Consider the following 11448-nt stretch of genomic DNA (forward strand, 5'->3'; position numbering starts at 1 on the left):
TGGGTACTAGACATTTGCTGATTTTGAAAATGCACCTTCAAACTACAGTAACTAGTATATGCAGAAAAAAATTACTGGACTTTTTGAAAAGTTATGATTTGGTTTTAACAAGAATTAATTCAAGGAAGCCTAATAGCTTATGCCTATGTTGTTATGCAGGCAATTGAAACGGATAAGCACAACAGTGCCGTCTGGCTTTCTATCTTTGAATAGTTTCCTTTTTATAGTATTGCTTAGTTTTTTTCTCAGTGCTGACGCACAACAAAGTTGGGGCATTTTAATTTCAACATCTGTAAGAAACATCTTTCTATATGATTAAACAAGCAAAAGTACATTAAACTACATCAGAAGCAGGTTACATGAAGTTGGACTAACCATTGTACCCATAATAAAAAATAATCGTGCCTATGACTTAAGCACTGCAACTAACTCTATACCTGGCTATTGAGAATTGAATTGTGAAACTACACATGATTCAGAAAATAATTATCCCAGTATTTATGCCATACTACTGAAATAGACACTATCTGTGTGTGAGATTCTATAGAATTCTAAAAAGTATGCTAATCTAAGAACAAATTGCTATGCCAGAATCAAATTCAGATTCATTCTTAAAATTTTGCAGCCTAAAATGCCTTTCAGGTCTAATTTATTCAGGACTAGGATCCAGACTCTTGTTTCTGGAAAAAAATGAAAGAGAGTTTAAAAACTGTTAAATGTTATAGTGAGTTACTATTAATTAGAACAGTTTGAATATATTTCAAACCATCCAGGAAATACCTACCATTGATACAAGTAACACTTAAAATAATTATTTTTTAAAAGACCAGAAGAAAACAAAGGAAAACTATTTACTAGTAGTTGGGTTTGATATAGTCCCCTTTCTTCTACAACAGAAATAGTTGGGGCAGTTGCTTAATAGGACAAGCAGTATCCAAAAAGAAAGAGGCCTAATGTCCTGTTTGCTTTGCTTTTAGTACAAATGGAGGCCATCAAATTGCATGCAAAACATGGAATCAGAGTCCATAGTCCTCACAAACAGCAATGCTGCTGGAGGGCTGATTCTGCTTCTTATCCTCCAAGACAGGAAAGGAACTGAGGAATTTCAGGGATAAAAGGCAAGACTTGTAAGTAAACTCCCAGGAAAAGGGACAGACTTTTGAGGGGCACCTTCATTACAGAATGAAGTAGTAATGGGTTTGTGAACTGGCATATGATTACCTGAGGTAGCTGTTAAAATAACTGAATTAAAACCCTTTTTGGAAAGTTATAAAGCATCTTGATTTTTTGCTAACAAGCAGAAACTATTATCAATACCTCTTCAAATGACCTATGTAATAAGTATGCTCTGCTTAGAAATGGAAAGCAACAGGACTAAGCCAATGTTATCACAGTGGGCATTTATACATGTACATTTTTGTGCCAGGATGCACTGGAGATCTGGTGCATTGAAGCAGACTCGATTAATTGGAGCTGATGCGCACTGCGCTGCATCACATGCAGTTGTACAAGTGGCAAAATGCATGTCAGCACACAGAAAATGGCAGTGGTACACTTTTGAACTAAAACACTTTGATGTGTTTTACTTCAAAAGTGCTCTGCCACCATTTTCTCAGTGCTGATGCATATTTCACTGCTTATACCACTGCATGCACCACAGCACCAGGTGCTTTTAGAAGTGCCTGGTGCTGCAGTGCAAACGTGCATATAAATGCCCAGTGTTCCTGCTACTGCTGAGGAAATCTGCAATCTCTGAAGAGAAATCCTTCTCATGGAAGTATCTCTGCCGAACTTCCCTGTTCCCATTTTAGAAGGGGAGTTTGACCTAGGAAATTAGAGGAGTCTAAACGTGGTTCACCGGTAGGTACATGACTTTCAAAAACCCTGGATGGCAAGAACAACAAGAACTGAGCAGTATCAGCACTACCTTTCTGAATTCCCTTTTCATCCTCAAGACAGTGCAGTGGAAGGAAAATAATATCTCCATTCCCATGTGAACATGTGTTCACAAAGGTAAATGTTCCATGGGAGGATCAGGTCTAAAATGGGGTTCTGATATCTCTGCTTTCTGGTATCTCCCCTGCTAAGGGTTCCCCCAGTTGGATCCCAAAGAGGCAAATGGTACCAAATAATTTGTAGCGTGCTCCTATTCTCACATTCCAATGTTCAATGTAATGCACAAAACCATCTATAATTATCTTCCAACCGGCCACCAGACTTATTCTGGTTTGGGCATAAAAGTCCAAGTGACCTTAATCGTTGACACAAATGGTTACAGGTAAATGTAAAAAGGTAAAAAGTTCTACCCTGAGCTATTACTGTCTTTAATTCATGAGTATGAAAATGTGTGCCAGCTTAGAAATCCCTTCCCAAATAAAATTATGTGGAGAACTACAAAAACCTTCAATGAGGAGTGCTTAGAAGCCCATGATCCCCTATAATAAAGGTGTCTGCCAACGTAGTCATTGTGTATTCTTATTTGACAGCATTAAAACAGCACTAACAACCTTGACTGTGGGTGCATTTACACGTGAATATTAATGCAACACAATAAACTCCAATGCAGCTTGCACCAAAATTTATTGCCCCTCAGCACAGTGTTTACATGTGCACCCAGGACTGCAGCATGTTGAGCCAGGTTGGAGCAGCCTTGGCTGGCAAGGGATCCGGGGGCTCAGCCTGCCAGCCTGGGGCTGCTCCTGCTCAGCTCAACATACTGCAGAGATTGTGACTGGGACTGACTGGGGCATGAGCATGTTTAGAGCACAGGGGTAGCCAGCAGGCAGCTCTGCATTGTAGCACTCTCGTGCCCCAGCCAGCCCCAGTCGCAATCTAAATGTGCCTTGCAGCAGAGTAAATAACTCCAACGTAGAACAGTATTTGTGTTGGGCAGTACTATCCTATGGTAGAGTTAATTAGTTTACTCCAGCCTAATAGTGCCACTCGTGTAGACCAGTGATACTTTACTGCAGAGCTAATTAGGCAACTGCAGTAAGCATCTCATGTTAGATGCATCCAGTGTCTCTTTGAGCACATTTAAATTGCAGCGGCAGCATGGCATAGCCCTGAGCACAAGCATACCCACCTGCTCCTGCTTGTAGGCCCCAAAACTGGAGATATACTAGCAAAGATACTGGGTTATTCGCAGTGGCCAGCCTCAAGGATGCTGAACATTTCAGTTTAGGCTTTTACTGGAAGCTACTTATGTTGATCTTGTTGCTAGAAAGGAAAAGAAACGCCTTCATATCTAGCTTCTGGGAATATTTTATCAGTCATTAGAGGGGCTAAACATTGGCATTACTAGCTCTATTATCTCTTAAACCTTAGCTAATCATAAACTTTCTCATAGATTTATACACTGATCCCTATGAACAGTTGAATGCTAGAGTATTAAGAAATATCTTTAAGAACTTAGCATTTTTGCATTTTCTTTGCTCTAAATAAAGGCACTTTAGCATTTTTGTCCTCAAAGGGTGATCAACATTTCTTTGTTCGGCACTGATATTAGGTTGTTGAGCACTTGATTGATTTCTAATTTGCCCTTCCAAGAATAGCTTTAAATGTCAAAGTACTGGCAAATAAGATTTAAGGAATTGATAAGCTTCAGAGAAGGAATCTGTTGTTAAGTCCTTATTAGCTAACTCCTGATAAATATTGGCAAATCAACACACAGACCTTTTTATGTCTCTACTCAGTCTAATGAGTCAGCTTGTAACTAACACTTTCTTTTGTAAAAAGTTGATATACTGAAGTAATGAAGAAATAGGAAGTCTAGCTAATTGCCATAGATTGCATCATATAAAAATGCTGATTCTGGAATCTTACATTTCATAACTCCCTTCTGTCATCTTTCTGTTAACATTATTGTTCTTTCAGTGATTAAATATGTTTATATATATGCTTTGGAAGAGCTCTGCCTGAAGGTATGCATTGCTCTTTTCTCTGTGGGTTTTCATTTGACAAAGTCCTACCTAAACAGTACTAGAGCTATGCTTCAAAGAGTGAAATTTTGGATAGCAAATGAAGCCTAGTGAGATTAACTGTAAAGTGCCTTAAAGTTCAGCAGCAGCATTTCATTCCACTGAAATACAGCATGGCTGGCTATCTGTAAAAAACATTATGTTGCACAGTCTAGGCTTTCAGAACATGCTACTCATGATATCTTAGGCAGAATGCAAGATAAAGTGTACTTTATAGGTGAACTGAATCAGAGATGCATATAAAAACTGCAAAAGCAGACTTATCTGGTTAGCTTCGCACCACTCCAGTGAGCCAAGTAGTTCTGCAAATGGCATATATTAAACACATTCTGTATACGTTTCCCAAACAAGAAACTATGAATGTTTTAGCTTCTGACGTAGTAAAATATATGCATCTCTGATTCGGCTAGTCTATACAGGGTGGGGGTCCAACCTTTTTGAATGTGGGGCCGGATCATGAACTTTTTATCACCCAGTGGGCTGGCGAGCCATATTCAGACACCTCACAGGAAGCGGTATCACATCACAGCATCGTCGCAGCACCTCGGGCCTCAGAAAACAGCTTGGAGGGCTGCATGTTGGACAAGCCTGGTCTATAAGGTGCACCCCTGTGTAGACTTCTGCCTGACTCCAAACTGACATGGCTTACTATTTCTCTCTGCTTATGATATCTTCAATTGCCTAAAAGAGTTTCCCTAATGTTTACTTAACTACATTTAGTTTATCACCTTAGGGTGCTGACAGATGTGGGGGGTGAGAAAAAAGCTGAGCTTTACCAGAAGAAGTGCATCAGTTTGACCTGGTTCCCCAGCATCTGTAGAGATTGGGCACTTCAGCAGGGCTTCTTGGCTCAGCTATTAGATACACGTGCCAAAAACCCCACTGAAATGCATGATCTATACAGACATTGGGCAAGTCGGGTCAAACAACATGATTTCTCTCCTGGGCATGTGCTGTGCTTAGTGTGGGGCATGCTGAGCTGAAAGTAAAGTGCTTGGGGGGGTTCACATCTGTAAGCACCCCTAGAGTTTAAGGTGAATGTTCCTGACAACATTTTGAATCACAAGCATTCAGAAAAACCTCTCTCTTATTAGTACAACAAACTGCATTGTCTCTGGTGCCCTGTGTACATGCCAGTATCTGAAGATAGGAATATACTAGGACTGTCAAAGAATTTAAAAATTTGATCGCAATTAGTTGCGCAATTCAAAAAATTAGTCACAGTTAATCATGATTTTAATTGCATGGCTAAAAACAAAATTATGTGCAGCAAACCTCAAAATTATGCAGGTACTTTGTATGGTTGGGGTAGTGTGGGGTGTATGTGTGTGGGGGGGATTGTGAAGGTGTGGGATGCTGTGGGCATTTGTGGGGTTTGGAACCCAGGGAAGGGGGTGATCCCTGCACACCCTGGCAGGATGTGGGGTACTGTGGGTCAGGAGTGAGGGGCAGCAGCAGGGTTGGGGGGGCTGTGGCTTGGGAGTGAAGAGCAAGCACACAGACAGACAGAGCCCAGCAGGTAAGTCTGCTGTGGAGGGAAGAGGTCGGGGGTGCAGATTGAGGCTCCCATGGTGAAGGGGAGAGTGAGGCAGGGGCTGGGGTGAACAGGGCCCCAGGGCTGGGGTGGGTTGTGGGGCCATGGGAAGCTCATCCAGGGGCATGAGGAGTGCAGTTCCCCACTGCTGCATGCACCCCTGGGGAAGGCATGGGGGGCATGTGCCCCCCAGATTTGTGAATGGGGAATTGGTGGACTGCCCACTGTGGACTGGGGCTCTGCACCCTGCTGCTGTTGCCCCAGGAGCAGGGCACAGAGCGCCAGTCCACAGCAGGCAGCCTTCCTGTGTCCTGCACACACATCTGGGGGTACAGCCCACCCCCATGCCTACCCTGGGGATGCACACAGTGGCAGGGAGCCACCCATCCCACCCTGCATCCCTGGATGAGCTTTACCGGTCCTGGCCCTGGTGCCACATTCACCCCAGACTCTGTCCCTGCCCCACTCCTTCCCTCACCATGGAGGCCTCAATCTGCCCCCCACCCACCCCAGACTTACCTGCAGGGCACTGCTCTACAAGCCATTAGGCTGCACTTCTGGCCACATGCATGCTGCAGTTGCATGTTTGTGTCTGTGTGCATGTCCCCTCCACCACTTTCCTGCAGCAGCAACCTGGAGCCCACACCTAGGCTGCCCTGTGATCCTCTACACTGCTACCACTGCATAGCTGGGTGGCCTTGGAGGCAGCAGTGATGGCAGCGGAGTAGAGCCCAGGCACAAATTCCAAAACCATGTGCATGTTAAAAAAAAAAGTAATGCAAGATCCAATTAACATACGTTAATCATGCATGTTAATGGCAATTAATTGACAACCCTAAGATACACCATTATCTACCTCTGCATAGGAAATGTAAATATACCACTTAGCACTACATATCCATGTTATAGTGACAACATAGACATAAAACCACATAATACTTTATGGTATCCTGAGCCATTCGTGCTCTGACCCTCCTTATCTGGTAGTTCTGCTTTTTATGCGACTAAAGTTTTAGGAATTCCCCAGCTTTACTCATATGCCCAAGCTCTTCTCCTCAGGCAACTATGCAGCTGTAGTGTGGCCTGCTGAGCATGTGCAGAATGCAAGTACAGGATGACCTTAGCTATGCTGAATCCCAAACTATTCTAAAGTATACAAATCTGTAGTTTCAGGGTAAAGATCTACTTGGATCCATAAGGGGAAATAGAATCTTCTCCTCAGTAATTTTAACTCTTTGTGACAGCACTGTTTTCCCAGGTAGCATTACCTTTTTTGAATTTCTTTTGAAAAGGCATCAAGCCAGTTGCAAATGGTTGTCTCAACACAAAGATATCTTGGCTTGGAGCATGTAGGTGAGTGCACAAAATATTTCAGTAATTTTATAACTCTAGTATAATATATATTTATGTTTCTAGCATAATGTAATGATCTATCATAATAAATTACAAAATAATCAATAGAGAATACTCTCAATTTAAAATCTGGATCTATATTGATGCATACTAAGAACACTCTCCTTCTTAAAAGTATGGCCATGCCATTCTGGACTCAGTGACTGCTGCCCATGTGTGGTGCATTAACTTGTTTACTTATTTATTTTGTTAAACTTGCCAAAAAGCTGACTTAGCTGATTAGCTTCAGACCATTCAAATGAGCAAACTAGTCAAGCAGGTTATAGTTCTATAAAGAGCTATATTTTGTGCATGTTTCACAAACAGGAACTTATGAATGTCTGGGAATGAAATGTATTACAGGCACAACTTAAGTGTCTGTGCTTGAAAATGTAATCATCATGGGCTTATTCTAATAAAAGATGTTTGGTATTTAACCCTATGCACCAGATCAAAAAAGGACAAAGGACTGGGCTTTAGAGGAGTTTAGGCACCTATTTCCAAAATTAAGATCCTAAAATGCCTTGTCTCCATTGCTAAATAAAGGTACCATCTTTAGTGACCTTAATTTTCTATTTGATGTGCTCCCTAAAGTTCTGCTTCTGATAGAGCTCCTGATAGAACTGCGCACTTGGCACAGCTCATTTATGCTGAAGTCCAACTTGAATCCAGAAAAACAAAGCATTCTTCCACTCCTCTCCCTTCAGGGTCTTGAGTTTATGCATGTGCTCTGAAAGTGGCTACCTTGTGCCTACTGGTTCAGGCTCCTCACAAAAGATAGTAACAGCCATAACTTTTAAAAGATAGAGAAACAGAAGGATTCCTTCTTCTTCCAGAAGGGTGCAGAGGGTAATACCAGCCCTCTTATATTAGTGCTCAGCCAGGATGCGGGAGTCAATTCCTTCCCATGCCTACAGGATTTAATGCCAGGATTTAAACCTCCTGCCTCCCTGAAGAATGGTCTGGCCCCTAGGCTTAAGGTGGCTTATTCCACCACTACTGTTGAAGCTGTCCCACTGTGCAGAAAAGAATTCAAGGTTCACTTTCATGGAGAGAGGGAGCACCAGAAAACACCAACTCTCTTATGTTAATGCATAAACCAGGGGTAAGTATCTCCTGGCACAGGTGCCAGAGCATGGCACGCAAAGGCATTGGCTGGTAAGGGCAAAAGGCTGCACTGTCACAACACAAGGATCAGGCTCCTCATGACTTCCCTGCCATTCACTCCTGGCCTGCCAACTTCTTACCAGTTGAGGTTGCAGGTGTTTTTGTCACTCTGCCCAAAAAAGTTGCTGATCCCTGACATAAACAGTCCTGTAGTTCTTATGTGTCAAAAAGTTAGCTACTGATAAGCTCACTGTTATACCTAAAACTTTTTTTTTTTTTTTTTTTGGATCAAGCTCTCTGTCAGTAACATCTAAAATAGCTAGGTACATTTAACATTCAAAGACAATCTGAGAGTGAAACCGGTGCATGCTGGTTTGAGCCGCTTCACAGGTGTGCACCCCTTACAACACGGAGCCCTGCTCTGTAAGGGCTCTCTGCACAGCATGATTGTTCTGGGTTCTGCATTTTGCTTGCATAAAAATGGCTCTTCCGTTGCAGCTTCATGACAAATATCTCCCCTGTTTCTCTCCATTGTCCACTTATTGCAGCTAAGAATGTAGACCTAAGGATATATGCATACTAATATTTAGGATCAACCCTGAAGGTTACCTTCAGTTAGCAGAAGCCATGGGAGCTGCTCTTCCACACACATATCTTACACTGAAGCCCAGAACAAAGATGTGCCTACTGTACTTCCTGTTCCCTGGGCAGAATGTTCTAGGAATCACTCAAGAATTACTTATTTTTCTTGTGCCTGGATCCAAGTATTGGCAGTAGAGAAAGGAAAGGGGGCAGAAGGGAAGGCAGTCATGAACAGGGAATTGTGGGATGGTTGCAGGCACAGGAATTCTGTAAGAAGTGCTGGAGCAAGTTCCAAATACATGGCATAGACAGTTGGGCTAGGAAATAAGCAGGAACAAGGTAGATTGCAAACCCAAAGTTCAGCAGAGCTTCCAGACTCAGGTTGGACTGTCACCAGGGTTTGAGCTTACAGGTTTGTAGTGTAAATAAGTGGTAAGAATATTAAAATAGTGAACAATGAACAACTGTAATACATTTCTTTGTGTTCTAGTCATATCACATTCTGACTTAAGGCCTTGTTCAGTGCCATGGCAAGGAAGTTTGGCACGCAGGGCAAAGCCCACAGCAGCAGCCCACCCTCACCCCACACACAGATCTGGGTGGCACATGCCACCCCCATGCTTGCCTGGGAGTGCACACATCAGCAGGAGCCGTCCTTCCCCTGTCCCTGCATCTCACCCCTCCCCCCCCCCCCCCCCCCCCAAAGGGGAGCCGCTAGCAGCTCTGTCCTGCACCCCGCCCCAGCTGGGCAGTGCCTGTTGGCACCCCTTTACTTTGGCATCCAGGGCAGTCGCCCCACTCACCCCACCCCCCTTGCTACAGCACTGGCCTAGTTGCACCTTATGCTGTGAGCCACACAAATGTTGATGGATGTTAGTGCTAGGTCAAGTTGGGAACAGACAATTCAGGCCAGCAGGGGCTGGGAGGACTGAAAGGTAATAATCTCTCATCCTTCTCATTCCAGGCTTTCCCCCTGCTCCCTGGGTTTGTCCCTGCCCCTGGGGCCCTCTCCCTTACCTCCTGCCCCTCCCCCCACCAGGGCATTACTTGCTTGTGGCTGCCTGTGCTGTCTGTCCCAGGGGAACAAACAGGGATAGGTTAACCTACCTGTCTGGCCACTGCTGTTGCTGGGCCACTGTTTTTCTGGCTCAGAGAGCAGCACCCACAGTGGTGACTGGGCAGACAGATTAACCCGTCTCTACTCAAGCAGATGGCAAGGGAGGCAGTGGGTAGGGATCTGGGGTGCTGGGAAGACTGGGATGGGAGGGCAGCGGGTGGGGTGTTCACACTAAGGTTTAGCCTAAAATGGTGGCATCTTTGTGTGACATGAACTGGGTAACACAGATCAGAGAGAATTTTGCCCTGGAGTGGCATAACTTTGAGTCACTTAATGAATGTTTACAACTAGTTTCAGGTATTAATGTGTGGACAACCCAGGGGTTAAGAGCTTTAGGATCTCCCCAAAAAAAGTGTAGCAAGCCCCTTGATGACTTTATCCACAGTAAATAATAGTATTTATATCCTTGAGTCTTGGGAAGGAGTGGGGAGCATTTATTTATATATATTTGTGAGAAGCTCAGATACTATAATACTAAGCACCACCAAAATACCTATAATCATACTTGTAAAAAGAAATGGAATTGTGAGTGTTCAACAATTCTGAAAATTAGGTTAATTATTTATGTGCCTAAGGGAGGAGGGGGTCTTATGCATCTAACTTTGGTAACCCTCCTTTTTAAAAAGCTGGCCTCAGTGCTGTCTTTAGAAGCTTGTCTTCGATGATTTTTTTTTTTGAGGGGGGCAAAAATGTTGTTAATTAATTTTTAAAATATTGCAGTTTTATATTCTTATCTCAACAAAATCAATTAAAGTCATAAAAAGCCTTATAGCCAGCACAATCAACTGGATTGGTAGTTCTTTTTTTTATCACAATCCACTGATTTTGTTGGGCCATTAGCACAGGCATCTTAAAATACTTATCCCTTGTATGGCAGGTGGGGAAGAGTTGAGAAGTACAGGAAACAAATTATAGTCTCTGGGAAAAGATAAAAGTCCTCATCAGGGCTCATTATCAATAAAAAGGAACTTTACTACTTTGAGTCACAGTTAGAAATGTAATAAGATTTTAATATATCTTCCAATACATGACATTGTTTAATATAAGCCAAAATGATGGAAGTCAGTATTTATATGGTACTCTATAGTCTAGATCTTTGATAAAAACTGATATTTATGCACTGAATATTATCTGTATTACAGCTGGTCTCTTGCAATTTTTGGAATTTTTTTTTTTTATTTGGCCCTACTGATAGTCTCAAGAAATTTGCTGCTTTTATAGAAGATTCTAAATTTATGCAGAAATAAAATGAAGTTTGTATATTCTGGTTAATAATTTGTTTAATGGGCATCAGCTATTTCCTTTGGCTTTCTGCAAATGGGTACAGTTCTGGGAAAGTGAAGTGTTTTGTTTTTTTTGGCCCCGTAAATATAATTGCTCACTTTTTCACCACCCTTTTACCCTTTCAAAGTTATGAGGGACTTTCTGGATTTTCTTGTTCTTCTGCAATTATGATTATACCTCTGCCAGACTTGCATTTTTTTTCTCTATGACAAATCCAACTACATGTCTACAAAGGTTAGTAATTCTTAGTTTTTAAACACTACCTTGAAAACAGCGTCTTCACACAATGATGGCCCCATTAGTAATACAGATATACAATATTTGGGCATAAATCTGGCTCTTTAGAGCAGTTAGAAAGAGAAACTGAACCATAACCCCAGAGCAAAAATCCACCAAAATTGGGAAGTTCACATTTGATGTTTATAAAAGGCTCTAGTTAATTAACCTAACTT

This window comes from Alligator sinensis, unplaced genomic scaffold, assembly GCF_000455745.1.
Source record: "Alligator sinensis unplaced genomic scaffold, ASM45574v1 scaffold242_1, whole genome shotgun sequence".
NCBI classification, from domain to species: Eukaryota; Metazoa; Chordata; order Crocodylia; family Alligatoridae; genus Alligator; species Alligator sinensis.